This window comes from Globicephala melas, chromosome 3 (assembly GCF_963455315.2).
Source record: "Globicephala melas chromosome 3, mGloMel1.2, whole genome shotgun sequence".
NCBI classification, from domain to species: Eukaryota; Metazoa; Chordata; class Mammalia; order Artiodactyla; family Delphinidae; genus Globicephala; species Globicephala melas.
The window spans coordinates 154,389,981-154,405,026 of NC_083316.1; the positions used below are offsets into that span (position 1 = coordinate 154,389,981).

The following is a 15,046-nucleotide window of genomic DNA, read 5'->3' on the forward strand; positions in this document are numbered from 1 at the left end:
AGCTTGTCCTGCTTGGGGGAAGGGTCCTCAAAGTCCTCCCCAACCTGAAGGTGCTCCTTGGTTCCAGTGGAATGAGCTCGGCTCCTGAGTGCAGGGGTTGGGCTGGGCCCCTCGGCCCTGGGCATTTGCTTTGGGTTAATTATATGGGTGTGGGTATGATCCTTCCTATTGTTGCTGAAACTTGTATTTCTGTGATAACTGGTGGTTGCTCCTCACCAACCCCCTCCCCCCTCCCCCCTCCCTCACATGCCTTTTCCTCTTCTGAAGCTGGCTGGTCCTCCTTGGGGCTAAACATTAACCCTTTGTTATCTTGGGCAGATTTATATTCATGAAGTTTCCTTTCTTATTTTACCTCGATGACTTTCATTTCTTCTGGTCAACTCTGCCAGCCCCTTCCTGTTGATTTCTTCTGTTTATTTAAGCTGTAGAATATAATCAGCCTTTCAAAGAAGTGCTTCAGAGTTTTTGATTTTTTTCTGATTTGAATTTAAAATATTTAACTTCTTTAATTCCAGTGAAGTGTGTTTCCTGTACTGTATAAGGTATTGGTTTTAAGTATTTATTTTTTCTAAATTGCCTCTCTGGGGTCTCAGCACCATTCATTTACTAATTCACCCTTCCTCCTGACTTTGGGGTGCATATTCCCTATCTATGAAGTTCATGGAAGTGATCTGGCTTATTTCTGGCCTTTCTGCTCTTCTTCTTGCAACAGGACTAGGGTCTTTTAATTACTTTTGCTTAACAATATGTTGTGATACCTAATAGGGCAAGTATCACCATCGTGGTGCTTTCTGACCACCTAGAGGGGTGGGATAGGAAGGGTGGGAGGGAGGGAGACACAAGAGGGAAGAGATATGGGAACATATGTATATGTATAACTGATTCACTTTGTTATAAAGCAGAAACTAACACACCATTGTAAAGCAATTATACTCCAATAAAGATGTTAAAAAAAATGGCTATTTTTGTCCATTTTTCAAATGGATTTTGGGTTTGTTTTCTTATGGTTTTAAACAATATCATAAAAGGATCTTTATTTTGGATGATATTGCATGCTTAAATTAGTGTCCAGCATGCAGCAGGGCCTCAGCAAATCTTTACTGAACAAGTGAATGACATCTTCATGATGGTTAATTTTCTCAGGGAAATAAGAACATTAATTCAAATCTTTTAAAATATATCCCTTATTTACTACCAAGAGTTAGAATTTTATTGCCATTGTGAACAGGATCTTTTCCATTATATTTTATAGTAGGTTATTATAGATGTCTAGGAACATTTTTAATCTAAGATACAGCAGGTGATCCTTTACTCAGAATAGCTGGGACCTACTTGTTCCAGATTAATAATATTCTCAGAGTTTAGACACTTTCATTCCCAAAGAGCCAACGGAAATAAAAACAGCATGTGAGTACAAATTATATATGCATTTACACAATTGCAGCTAAACACACGACAGCCATTGTTGACCTACCAAACTCAAGCTCCATCAGGCCTCACTGGTTCCTTCTCATTTGCTCCCAATGACTTGAATCTTCCTCTTGCACTTCAGCAAAATCAATCTTCCATTATCATAGTGGCACAGATGCAAAACGTGGATAATCACAAAAAATCCTTTTAAAATAAATCTCTCGATTGGATGTTTCCCATGTTTGCACTCTAGATATGCAAGTTTCCATATTTATTTCGCATCTAGGCATTTTCATGAACTTCCATATTATTATGTTTGTCCTTTTTGGTGGATTATTTTTGCAGGAGAGGATTTTCTAAGTATGCAGTTATTTCTGCAATTCATAATATTTTCGCATCTTTTTCAATATTTATTCATTTTATGTCTTATTACGTTGGTTAGAGTATAAAATTGAATTTTAGTAATTTTGTGTGGGAGCCACAACCATGTCTTCAGATCACCTGGCCTGCCGCCATCTACGGGAGAGCAGGACCAGGTCCTGCTTCTCTTTCTGCGAATGCTGCAGACAGTGGACCTAAAGTGGACAAGTCTGGGTGGAAGTGATCTCCCGTCTTCACTTACCCTTGGTGGAGCAACTTTTCTTTTCCTGGTCTGTTGCATCAAGTAGAGCTTGAGCATAGAACATGCACGTGTGGTGGTTTTGCAGGGGATGAGTAGCAGTGACTGGTGGGCCCCCATTAGGCCCACCATTAGGTCAGGGAGTCTCTCTCAGCCCAGTGTGGCCTGTTAGGTGTCCCCTACAGCCAAGGAGCTGTGCACCCGGGCAGAATTGTTTGCAGGGCTGGCAGGAAAATGACTGTCTTTGAAAGACTGTCCTGAGTTTCAGCTGGGGAAGTGGTTCAGTGAGACACTTTCAGGGGAGGGCTGGCAGGTAGATCCAGATGTATAACCTGAAACTCTGAAGGGAATGAATGAATCTGAACTTTGAAACCCTGTTTTGAGTCCCTGCCTTGCCCCTTAGCAGTGTAATAATTTCTGAACTTCAGTGTTCTCATCGTGCAGGGCGGAGTTTGCAAACTGGCGGGCTGTGTGCCATGTCCACCCACAGATGAGTTTTGTTTGGCCTTCCCAGTGTTTGACAAATTTCTCACAGAGCTCCAGATTTCCAGTTTCTCTGGAGGACCTGGGAGAGCTGTTAGGCCTGTATTCCAGAGGGCTGGAACTGAGCAGGGCCAGAGCCCTCCAGAGGGATCTCACAGCCTCAGCACCACGCTCTCTGCTGCCCCCTGTGGTCCCCCCCCCCCCCCCCCCCCCCGCCCTCCCGCCTCAGTCACTATCATTTCCTGCGTGGGCCTTGTGTTGGCACCTGAGCATTTCTCTTATGCTGCGGTGGATGCCGGAGTGGTTCTGCGGCTGGTCGTCTCTTCCTCCCACCTCTGTCTCAGGATTTCGGCTTACAGACCATTGTCTCTGTGTGAGGCCCAGTGCGCTAGTCAGATGCGGTCCCGCCCCATGTTTGATTCTGGCTCCCTCATTCGCAGAGCCTCCTATTTCTCATCTGTGAAGGGTAAATTTGATGGCAGCAAACAGTCTGGTGGGTTATTATGAGGATTCAGTGAAGTGAGGCCCACGGCTGGCACTTAGTAGCGAATGGCCCTTGTTACTACGAGGTAGTATTTTCCTTATGGTGCTGTTAGGAGGAACCAAAGTGTGAAAGTACTTGGAGACGCATGAAGTGCAGTGCAGATATTCATCACTTCTGAGTGCTCCGTGGGCTGGGCTTGGGCTGGGTGGGCGGAGTGGGGAGGCAGGGCTGGGGGCCGGCAGGCCCCTGGGTAGGATGCTCTCCCTGCCCCAGGCCATAACCAGCCTGGGACGGTTATGTTGCCAGATGAGGCCGTGACTATTCTGAAATGGAATTCCTGGGTTAGAATAAGGAGAACAGATGTTTACTGGACGAGGCCAAGAGCCGCTGACATCACTGAGAGCCCGTCAGGACACAGACTGCAGCCCAGTATCCTCCGTGCCTTCCTGCCGACACAGCATTCCTGGGGCAGCTGCCAGGGCTGGGGGTGGACACACACACACACACACACACACACACACACCCACACACACACCCCAAATCCTTCCCACCTGAATACAATTAGCCAGGATGTGGGAAAGATTTCCAGCCTGGAAGGAGAGAAGACTGTCTTGTTGGCAGGCAGGCTGGGGAGGGGAAATTCAGGGCAGGTTGGTGAGTAGACTCTGTAAGACGGAGGACCAGGTTTTGGGGGTGAAGAGCTGTCTGGAGCCATTGGCCAGGGAAGGAGGGGACATGTCCTTTCCTCCCACCATCCCCTGAGGGGGAGAGCCTGTCTCCTAATTTCTTCTTTGGACGTGAATCTGGAGGGTGTGACTGAGAGGCTGAGCCGTCGCTCCTGTGCTTTCACCAGCACGTGTGCAGCTGGTGCTGCCGCCCTGTCCCTTCCAGAAGGCCATCCCCAGGTCCAGACCCCTGCCACTGCAAGTACAGAAAACCCAGTGTGAACCAACTCAGGCCAGAAGGGGATGCTCAGGCCTTCTGCCCTGTTTCAGCTCCACTTCCCTCCTCCTTAGCTTGGCCTCAGCAGGCTCTCCCCAGAAAGGAGCTGCAGGCTCACCTGGCACCAACCGCCGGCCCAGCAGAAAGACCTTCTTTTCTCCTGGGGTTTCAGCAAGCATCCTGAGTCTGGTTCTTATTGGCTTAGGCTAGGTCATGAGTCAAGCTTTGAGCAATCACTGTGGCCAGGGCAGGGAGCAGGGCTTCCACTGGCCAGGCCTGGTCACTTGTCCGCTGGCTCCAGGGGGTAGAGTCTATGGTCTGAAGCGCTGGGACACAGACAGGGAGCACTGCTCCGCCCTCCCATTTCTCCTGCTCTTGTCTGCCTTGCCGTGCCTTCCCCCTGAGTGCCTCCAATGGCTTCTTCATCCACTGGGTAAAGCACAAGCCCGGAGACCAGCATTTAAGACCCCTCGTGACCAGGCAGCATTTCTGACTTAGTTTACCCACCTCCCTCTCTTCCATCCTGTGGGCCTGGGACAAGAGCTTTCAAAGATCATACATTTCCATCAAGGTATGGGAATGTAGGCTCTGCCCATGTTGAAAATAGCCCTTGTCGCAGCACTAGGAGGGAGCTGATTGTCTGGGCTGCAGTTAAAACTAAAAACAATCTGAGGGTGAGAAGTTTTAACTGGGGCCTAAGACAAGTCAAGGGTGCGATTGGGCAAGGAAGCTGGGATTCTGTGGGCCCATCTGGGGTTGCACTGGGAGAGCAGATGGAGTGGGGGTGGTCTCCAAGGACCTCTGTGCCTTTGTCTTAAGTGCTGGGAATCCCACATGCCTGGCCGACTCCTCACCATCCCTGTTCCAGGAGGCCTTGCCTGTTCTCTGTGTCATGGCAGGTGACACAGCTGCATCACAGCACCCATTTTCTGGCCTACAGACTCCTTCTGTGTCATGAACCTTAGCAGTCTGTTGAGGCCCATGGACCCTTTATCAGAATAATGTTTTGGGGACTTCCCTGGTGGTCCAGTGGTTAAGAATCCTCCTTCCAATGCAGGGGATGAGAGTTCGATCCCTGGTCGGGGAGCTAAGATCCCATGTGCCTCAGGGCAACTAAGCCTGCGCCATAACTACTGAGCCTGCACGCTCTAGAGCCCACGTGCCACAACGAAAGATCCCGTGTGCTGCAACTAAGACCCAACGCAGCCAAATAAATAATTTTAAAAAAAGAATAATGTTTTTAAGGCATAATTTAAAATACAAAGAACACCAATACTATTGAAATAAAGCTGTTAACATTGAAAACAATTTATAATACAGCAGTACGTGTGCTTTAAAATTTTTTATTGTCATCATGCTTTTTTCTTTTTTTTGGTAATGGGTTTATTGAGATATAATTCACATACCTTACATTTCACCCATTTAAAATAAAATTCAATGGCTTTAGTATGTTTACAGAGTTGTGCAACCATCACCCACCAGTTTTAGAACACGTTCGTCACCCCCAAAAGAAACCCCATACCCTTTGGCTATCGCACCCAATTGCCCTGTCCCCCCAGTCCCCGAGAACCACTAATCTACCTTCTGACTCTATAGACTTGCTTATACGGAACTCTCTGTATAAATGGAATCACACAATATTTATCCTTTTGTTTTCAAGGTTCTTCCATGTTGTAGCATGTGTCAGAACTTCCTTACTTTTTACGGACAAATAATATTCCATGGTATGGATAGACCTCAATTTTTAAAATTGATTCATTCATCGGTCAGTGGACATTTGGGTTGTTTCCACATTTTGGCTCTTATAAACAGTGCCACCATGAACATTTGTGTGCCAGTGTTTCATGTGCTTTTCAATTAGTGCATGAAATAACAAGACCCAGCTGCATGTGTCACAACCTCTGTCATTTGAATCGTGCTGTTGTGTAAACGCCACTTGGTCTCATCCACACCAGCGGGAGTGAGAGACGCATAGCCCGGTCATGGCTGTCGTGATGGGCACAGGTTCTGCTACTTCTGCTGGGCTTGCTGCCTCCGCCCAGGGTGGAAGGAAATGTCAGTTGCTTTAAGAGCCATCCCGGAAGCTCCCTGAGGGCAGTGGTAGACTTCTTGCTGTGGGTGCCCAGTGCCTGGCACCTGGTACAGTGGCACAGAAAGACCTTGGTGAGTGCTGTGGCCTGTGGCGGGATGGAGTGTCCAGATCAAGGTGGTTGCTGTCCTGCTCTGCTCTCAGCCCGCTGTGAGGGGTGATGTCCTGCTACCGTTTCCTCCCCCCAGGTGTTCTCTGTGACTCTGGCTTGGGAGTCCTGCAGCTGGAAGGTGGGGGGCCCAGGCCCTCCTCGACTGCTGGGGACCCCTTCCCTTCACTGTCTTCCCGCTTGCCAGGTCATTTCCCTTCACAGTTGCTTAGGAGGGAACACCACCACAGGCTTGTCAGCAGGGGACTGCCAATGGATTGTACATCAGACACACAGACCCAGCTCCCTGCCACCAGCTGAGGGCACTGGGCCTCTGTCACTTCTTGTGCAGTCCCTGCCAGCCACGGGGCTGCTGAGGGTTCCTTGGCTGTGTGGTGGCCATGGCTCCTGCCTCTGGGGTGGGCTCAGCCTGGGAGGCTTGGGTTCTGCCTCCTGCTTACGGGCAGGATCCAGTCCTCCTGGCCCCATGCGGGCACTGAGGAGGGAGAGCACCCATGACTGGGAGAAGCCTTGCCAGGCACCTTTCCTTGGGGACACCTGCAGTTGAGGATCAGGCTTCAGCCTATGTATGAGAGACCAACTCTCCCCGTGGCGCTCCTTCTCAGGCCCCCGCTGGAAGGAGCTCTAACCACTCCAGCTCCTCAAATGCTGTGGTTGGGTTAATACCCTGCCTGGCCTGGGCCCCACCTGCCTGTGGAGCTGCCAAGGTCCTTGTCTCCCAGAGGGGCCTCCTGTCCTGCTTTTTGTATTTCAGAGGCAGCCAGAGGCTTCTCTGACTCTGTGGTTGGTAGCAGCCTTGCTGAGCCATCTAGAATTGGCTCCCGGCCTCCCCGTGTCCCCTGGGTGTCTTATGTGGCAATGCAGCTCTATTTCAGGGACTGCGGGAGCCCTGGGATTGCTTCAGGGGTTGCCCCAAATTGAGGAGATAGCTCACAGCCTGTAGTGGGGACCTGGTGGTGGAGGGAGGACTGGGCTCCGGGCTCACTCCTTTGTGACCTCAGGCAGGTCACTTCACTTCTTGGAGCCTCCGGGGCTTCAACCATGAGGCTGCAAGTGAGGACTAATCCAAGAAGGGGTTGGGCTGGGGGCACAGCCTCTGGTCCTCTCCCCACGTGTACATCTCCCATCAGATCTTGGGAGGCCCGGCACCAGCGGTACTGGAATGGTTTTAAGTGGTTTACAATGTTTTTTTTTTTGTGTCTGTCTTAAATCCAAGAGTGCCTGTGCATTGAAAACAGAATGCATAAATAAACCAAAGGAAGAAAATTGAAATACCTTGTAATCCCATCAACATTTTACTGTGTGTTTTGCACATATATGCACATGTGTACAAACATAAAAAAAGCCATATTGTACATCCTGTAATCTGCTTTTGTTCTCTCTCTATATATATGTATATATAAAATGAACATATTTCTGGATCATTTTATGTTCTGCCTTAATGTTTGGGCCAGAGGCAGCAGAATCTATTTAGGAAATGTGGAGAGGCCTGGGTGCTGGCAGATGTGGACCCGGTAGGTGAGGGAGAGGATGAGGAGAAACACTCCCAGGCCTCTGACTTGGGTGGGTGGGAGGAAGGGTGAGAGGCGCGCTGGCTGGCAAGGAGGAGCAGCTTGGAGGAGAGCGTGTAGCTGGGGCAGTTTCCCAGGAGGCGTCCTGAGGCAGTTAGAAGTGCAGGTTCTATGTGCAGGAACAGAGTCTGGGCAGAGCTCACGAGGGAGCTGTCTGTGCAGAGGGCTGAGGGTGCCATTGCCTAGGGAGGGTGAGCACCAAAGGAGAGAAAGGCAGGAGGAGGACACTGCCTGGCCCTTCACCACCTCGGGGACAAGTGGGGGAGGCAGTGGACACCTGAGACACACAGGGTGCGCTGCTGTGCTAATGGATGAGAGAGATTTAAGGGCGTGGGGCTCGGTGAGGCAGGAGGCTCCCAGATGCAGTGCGCGCGAGGTCCATCATCAGAGAGGGGCTTTGCAGATGTCAGGACCAGGGTGTGGGGAGCGGGTGGAAGTGAGACTGACCAGGGGAGGGGCCAGGGAGAGGTAAGGAAATGGAGGAAAGAGGGTGCATCATGGGGACAGATGCTGTAGCCGGGGGAGATGTCCGGGTGAAGAGGACTTTTCCTTTTTGAAAGATTTGAATGTACATATGTGCATGTAGTAGTCACATGTGCACATATGTATATGTGTGTTTGACCTCTGCCTCTTTGTACAGAGGAATTTTTTTTTGGACACTTAAAAAATTTTTTTTAATTTTAATTTTTTTATTGAGGTATAATTGACATACAATATTATATTAGTTACAGGTGTACAATATGATTCAACTTTTTATATATTGCAAAATGATTATCAAAATAAGTCTCATTAATATCTGTCACCGTGGTTACATGCTCAGAGGATTTTAGTTGGCTTAAGTTTGGTCATAGATGGAGGACAAGGATTTAGGAGAGAGGGAAAGTTTGAAGATATGGAAAAGAACGGGTGTATTAGTCAGGAGTTATTCTGCAAGTGTCAGAAATCCAAATGAAATTGGCTTAAAGAAAGAAGAATTTATTGGTTAATAAGTCTGAAAAAAAATACAGGGCTGACTAACTTCAGGTATGGCTGGATCCAGGTAACCAAATAAAGTTTTGGTCTCTCACTTTTCTCCAGCTCTTGGCTCTACTCCCCTCAGTGTTAATTTCATTCATGCTCTTTTATTCATGTATGAAAAAAAGGCTGCAGGCAGGGTCTACCTCACATTCGTACAGTTTAACAACCCCAGGGGAAACAGCTCTTCTTTTCTAATAGTTACAGCAATAATTTCTGGATTTAATCTGGTGGACTAGTGTCAAGTCCTCATCCCTGAGCTGTGTTTACTGCGGTTGGGTTGGCCTGACCTGGGTCATGTGCCCCCTTTCCCCCCATGTGACCTGGGGGGAGGCAGCAGGGAGTGGCTTCTGACAAACACAGGGCTGTGTTATCAGAAGGAAGGCCATGGACTCTAGACAGGCCTGAGGTCCCCAAGCAAGAGGCGGGGCTGGGATCGGGAGCCCTAGATGGCTGGAGGAGGCAGTTGCTGCCCCACAGGATGGAAGGAAAGAGAAGGATGAGGATAGAGGGCAGGAGGGAGTTTCCTTGTGGCCTCCCCTCACTCACTGGGCAGGGCAGGTACACCGGGGTTGCCAATGAGGCTGTGCAGCTCTCCTGGGAGTTGGCTGGCCCTAGAAGGAGAGTATTAGGCTGGGGGAGGTTGACCGACCACTGGCCACCTTGGGAACCTTCAGGCTGGGCAGCTAGAGTGGGCTGAATGCAGAACAACATGCACCAGGGCAGGCAGGGCTGTCTGCCTACCTCAGGAACCAGAGACCAGGAATTATCAGGGCCAGTCCGAGGTGGGGTACATTGGATAGGAAGGTGCTGGCCAGCAGAGAGACAGGCAAGAGTGCCGGGGAGCCAGGCGTGACCAAGCTGCCCAGGAGAGGCTCACGGAGGCTGAGCCCATCCTGCAGACATGCTTTGTGTGACTGTCACTGAAAAGACGGGCACAGCCCTGCTTGGCAGAGGGTGGGGAGTTTTATTCTGCTGGATGAATGTGGGCAGGGTAGAGGTGGGGAGACAGGACTGAACATTTCAGAGAGTGGTAAGAACCGTGAAAATAGGTAAGCAGATAAAGAGGCCAAGAGCAGCTAACAGGGTGAGCGTATGTGCATGCGAGTGCATGTAGGTGCATGTGTGACACCTGTGCAGGAACAACACGTGCATGCACTTGTGTATGTGTAAACACATGTACGTTTGATGGATGTGTGCACACGTGTAATGTGTTGTGTGGGCGCACATGTGTGCATGTGATACATGTGTACAAGTGCCTGTGTGGTGCATGTGTGAGGCATGTGTGAGTGCACATGGGTGTACATGCATGTATGTGGTGCACGTGTACGTGTCAAAGGGCATCGCTGCTGGGCACCTGCAGTCGTAACTGAGAACAACCTATAATCTTTCACAAGACCTCACTTATGGCTGGAGGAAAACAGAAGAGAAATAACATGCAGGGGGAAAGCAAAGTCAACATGGCAAACATCGACCCTTTCCCCAAGTGCACGGTTGAAGAAGGCTTTCCTGCCCAGTGGCTGGTTCTGTCTGTGACCTGCTCCTTCGGATTGTGGTCTGACCTTCCTGGATGGCCCTTCAGCCCTCTCCCCGAGAAGAGGCCAGGGCTCAACGTCTCAGGGCCCAAGAGAGTAACATCAGTGCTCCTCCCAGGAAGTTGCCCTGGAGGACAGCTCCAGCCTGAGCCAAGGGGCCTCAGGGTTGCCCCCAAACCCAGGTCCAGGGCGGGAGCTGTCCTCTGCTGCATGGGAACGAATGCCAGCTGCTGGGCTGTGCCCCTTGTCTCTCACTGTTCAGTTTCAAAAAGAGGAGGCCCAGTGTTGCTGGAGCACCTCCAGCATGCACTTGGTTTATTCCCCCCTTGCAATCTTGTTGAGAAAGGACTGGAAGCAGCTGTAGCAGGCACATTCTCCAAAAGGGGTCTGTGGTGGGGCCTCTCCCCGCGACAGGGCCCATGGCCTTCCTGGCCCTGTCTGCCCCATGTCTCTCCCTCACGCTGTCTCTTCCTGTCCCCATCTCATGTCTGGCTCCCCCTCTGCCTCTGCTGCCTCTCCTGGCTTCAGTCTCATGCCGTTTTAATGAGGGCTTGGCCTCCTGTGTGGGGAGGCTCAGCAGCAGTGCATTTAATTAATAATCTTACATTGCGATTCTTCAGAGTAAACGCTGCCATTTTATTCTTCACTAATTGGAAGAGGCTAGTTAAGCTCAGAGATGAATGGCCCTTTCTGCTGGGGATGTGTTAGCCCAGGATCTCCATCTGGGTGGCCATGCCAGGCTGGGCCCTGTGGGCCCTGGGGTGGGGCTCTGAGCTAGGAGGGCAGAAGGGCTGGCCTGCCTCACCTGCCTGGTCCAGGGAGGGCCGTTTTCTAGTGGCCAGGGCAGCCATCTGGCCCAGGATCAGCCTGCTCGAGACCTGGGGAGGGCTTGCAAGTGGGGATCCTGCTGGGGGGGCAGGGCTTGGACTCCCTGTTGCCCATTCTTCGTGTCCCAGCTCTGTGTCAGCCCTGGGCAAGGCCCCCAAGGACCCCAGAAAACCTCAGTCTACACCCGCCTCCTGCTCACTGTGACCCAGCCCTATCTCCACCCTGCGTGCCTGCACCACTCTCCTCACCTGGCCAGGGCGTCCTGCCTGGTGCTGGCCACATGGCAGGTCCTCAGTGAGATGTGTGCTGAGATGGACGTTCCCCTAACAAGCATAAGCTCCGAGTTGCACTGGCTGTTAGAGAAACATCAGTTACCCCAGTGCTGCGGTGCTGCCGGTCACCTGTGGGGAGGCAGCAGCGAGGAGGCTGGTCTGCTGTGTATGCGGGCAAGGAGCACCCACTGGGTGGCCGCCCACCCTGTGCTCCAGGCCTTGAGATCTCCCCGAGACGCAGACGCGCAGGGCACCATCCTGCGAGATAAGACGTCTTAAAGTACCACCATGTCCGTCTGGAGGAGAAAGGTCAAATGAACTGCATACCCCGTGTTGAGCAGAGCAGCCTCGAGGAGTGAGGTGGAGGCGTGGGCACAGGGGTGGACAAGGGTGCACAGGTAGAAGTGGAAGGGAGGAGTGGACGGCAGGCTGACACACCAGTGATGCCCAGGAGAGTATGTTTACGTAATACTTGTGTAATTAATGCAAGAAAGTAAGTGAGGTTTCCCTGTAATTATTGGGGCATGTGGTGTTGAATGCCACCAGCACTCCTGGAAAGTCCCAGTGTGCGTGTCCAGCCAGTGAGCCCAGTTGTCCTCGATGGCCACAGAGCTCTTGGCTGTGGTCCAAGGCATGAGATCCTGTTTCCTTCCCACAGTTGGCCTCCACTCTGGACAGTTGGGTGGCAGCAGGGTGATGTGAGAAAAGTGGGGAGGGACGCCCACTCAGCTCCTTTGTGTCCCTGGGGTCTCCCTCCCTGTGGATGAGGTTCACTGCGGACCAGTGTCATCGCCTCCTTGGACACCCACCTGTTTGTGTCTCTCTCTCTCTCTATGTGAAGCTGTGCTCTGGGCTTTTGGGGTCTTCATGCTCCCTCCCTGTTGCGTTGGTGACAGAAATTGGGGTCAGAAGTGCACCACCTGAGCAGGCTGGCCCCGCGGTGTGATATTGTATTGTGATGTCAGCTGCTCTGCCAGGGACTTCAGGGACAAGGACGGCTCAAGCCAGAGCCCAAGCACAGGTTTATGAGGAATTATCAGGTAGCCATCAGGAAGAAAGAAACCAAGGGGGAAGAGCTGACAGCTGCTGGCTGCAGGCTGGCTCCAGTGGCCCACAGGTGGCCTCTGGGCAGAGCTGGCAGGAGGGTGGGGCTCTGCTTTTGTCCTTGCATTACTGCACTTGTATGTTGCTGAGAGTTAGCTGGAATTTCTTTCTTTCCTTCCTTTTGTGGTTTCCTCCTTCCCTCTTCCCTCCCTTCTTCTTTCTCTTTCCTTCCTTCCTCCCCCATCCTTTATTCAACCACATTTCTCCATCCTTCCTTTGCCCAGACCTTGTGGAAACTGTGAAGAGGCAGTGTTCTCTGGGAGCACAGTGTCCTGGAGACAGCATCCGGCGGGTCTGAAATCCCAGGGAGTAAGGGGGTGTTCTGTGGGTGGGAACCCCTAAGGGACTTAGGCAGGAACCTCACGTGCTCACGGTGGTGTGAGTCCTCTGACACAGTGGCTGGGACTCTCTCAGAGGCCCCGCATTCCACCTGCTAAAGTGTCCCCCAGGATGCTGACCCCCTGGGTCACTTGGTCTCTTTTGCTCTGGTGTGGCCTCTGCCACTGCCCACCCTCCTGAGGGGACTTGGCTGTTCTCTGCTGCCTCTGCTGTTACCCTGGCCTCAGGGAATGGGCTGTGTCCTTCCTCCCCACCGCCCCGCCCCCCACGAGACCCTTTTCTTGAATTCTTTGCAAATATTACTTCCTGATACTTGTCTCTTGTCTGTCACCACTGGTGCTTGGTTCTGATCCTAGAGTCTCATGTCTGAAGATGCTTTCCTCTGTATTGATCTGCTCTTTCTCTCTGGGAGCTGTCAGAACTTTCTCTTTGTCTTTGATATTCTTGGGCTTCATGATAATGTGTCTAGGTGGTTTTTTTCCTTAGATATGTCTTGATCAGCTAGCTCTCTGTGAATCCACTGAAGTTGAAATCTTTCATCTAATTTTGCGAAATTCTTGGCCATTATTTCTTCAAATGTTTCTTCTTTCTCTCCCTTTTTCTACTTCATGTGGACGATGTGGGTTCATCTACATCGTTTAAGTTTTCTCATATGCCTTCTCTGTCTTGACCCCTGAGCATCCGGAGTGAGTGCTCCCACCACATCCTCAGCTTCTGAGTTGGTTGGTTGGCTCATTCTTTGTGCTATTCTGTGCAGTGACTAGGTCTTTTTCTAATTATAAACATTTGTCCTAACCAGGTTTTTTTGTAGCTGCTCGTTCCTGCTCTGTGTTCCCAATGTTGTTTGTTACCTCTTTGAGAATACATATTATCTTTATTTCAATTTTCCCTCATCAGTAGGCTGTTCTGGGCATGGCTTTTCTTTTAAAGCAGTACTGCTCAGATCAGATGGACCTCTTATTCCCCAGGGAGTATGACCATGGCTGGTTATGTGGGTGGAGGGCTCACGTCCTTTCTTGTGAATGGGACAAGGGAGGTGGGGAGGAATGTCCCCGGACCTGGCTTTCTTCCCACCCCTGTGTGCACCTCCTGACCCCAGCTCCCATTTCCTGACCCTTGATCCCGGCTCCCTGGATTAACAGTGGCAGGAATGAATGCACTTGGGGACACCTCCACTTTACTGACAGGAGTGCAGTCAGCTGGCCTCAGGACCTTGACATGACCCTTGCACAGTGATCTGGTCTCAGTGCATTCCAGAACGTGGGGTATTTAGTCTTATCCATGGTCACCTTGTGATGTGCATCTTGGGAAGAGCTCTCTGGGGTGGGGTAGAGGCTGTGCCAGATGGACAGGGCGTGGGCTGAGGCCCTTGGAGGAATAGGAGAGAGAGATGTGAGGCTAGTGCTGAGGCAGGGACAGGGAGAGGAGGGGTGGTTGTGGTGGTGGCAGATAATTGGGAAGTGGTAGGGTTGCGTCTTGGGGACATGAGTGGGAGGGAGGAGGAATCCAGGACAACTTCCAGGCTCCTGGCTCGCATGACTGGGAGGAAGGCACACGGCTGACTGTGATTAGGCTCCCAGGGAGGGGAGGAGCAGGGTAGAGAGGAAGAGGAGAGTTTCTGTCTGGATAGGCTGGGCTTGAGGCTCCTAGGGCCATGCTGAGGGAGCGTCCTGTGTTCCAGTGGCTCTTGGTTGGCCCTGGCACAGGGAGGTGTGGGGACCCCGGACAACTGGGTGGAGAGTCGGCTGTCATGGAGGCTGGGGCAGGACATGACCTGGATGTACAGAGGCCATGAGGACCAGGTGGTAGGGAGCAGCCCCCAGAGCTGGGGGTTGGGTTCTGGCCGGGGTCACCCCCGATGGGCTCTGTGACCTGGCAGGCACATTGGCCTCTAAAGGCTTTGTTTCCCTTATCTATAAAATGGGGCCATAATCCATGGAGATGTGGCAGAGTACACGCCATGAGAGGAGGGACATGGCCTGGGGCCTGCGGAGGGGCAAGCAGACAGGAGGGCTTGTGAGCCCGGGGGCTCTGAGTAAAGCTCGGTGGACTTATTACTCTTATTTCAAAAGGGATGGGAAAACAGTGTCTGTGCTGGCCACGATGAGGGAGGAGGAGCAGCCCTGTCCCTGCCCACTTCCCTGCACCCCCCTTCCACTGCCTGCACTCACTTAGCTCAGAGTTGGCGCCTGCCCAGCTCTGAGTGAGACGTGGCAGCCAGGAGGCTGAGGCCCAGCCAAGCCCCAG

The 15,046-nt window shown here is 51.6% G+C and overlaps 1 protein-coding gene across 1 annotated transcript in view; it reads left to right on the forward strand.

The window, feature by feature from the left end:
* Positions 1-15,046, forward strand: part of ADAMTS2 (ADAM metallopeptidase with thrombospondin type 1 motif 2) — a 247,111-nt gene that overhangs the window by 16,346 nt on the left and 215,719 nt on the right. The gene's annotated exons all lie outside the window — the stretch shown is intronic.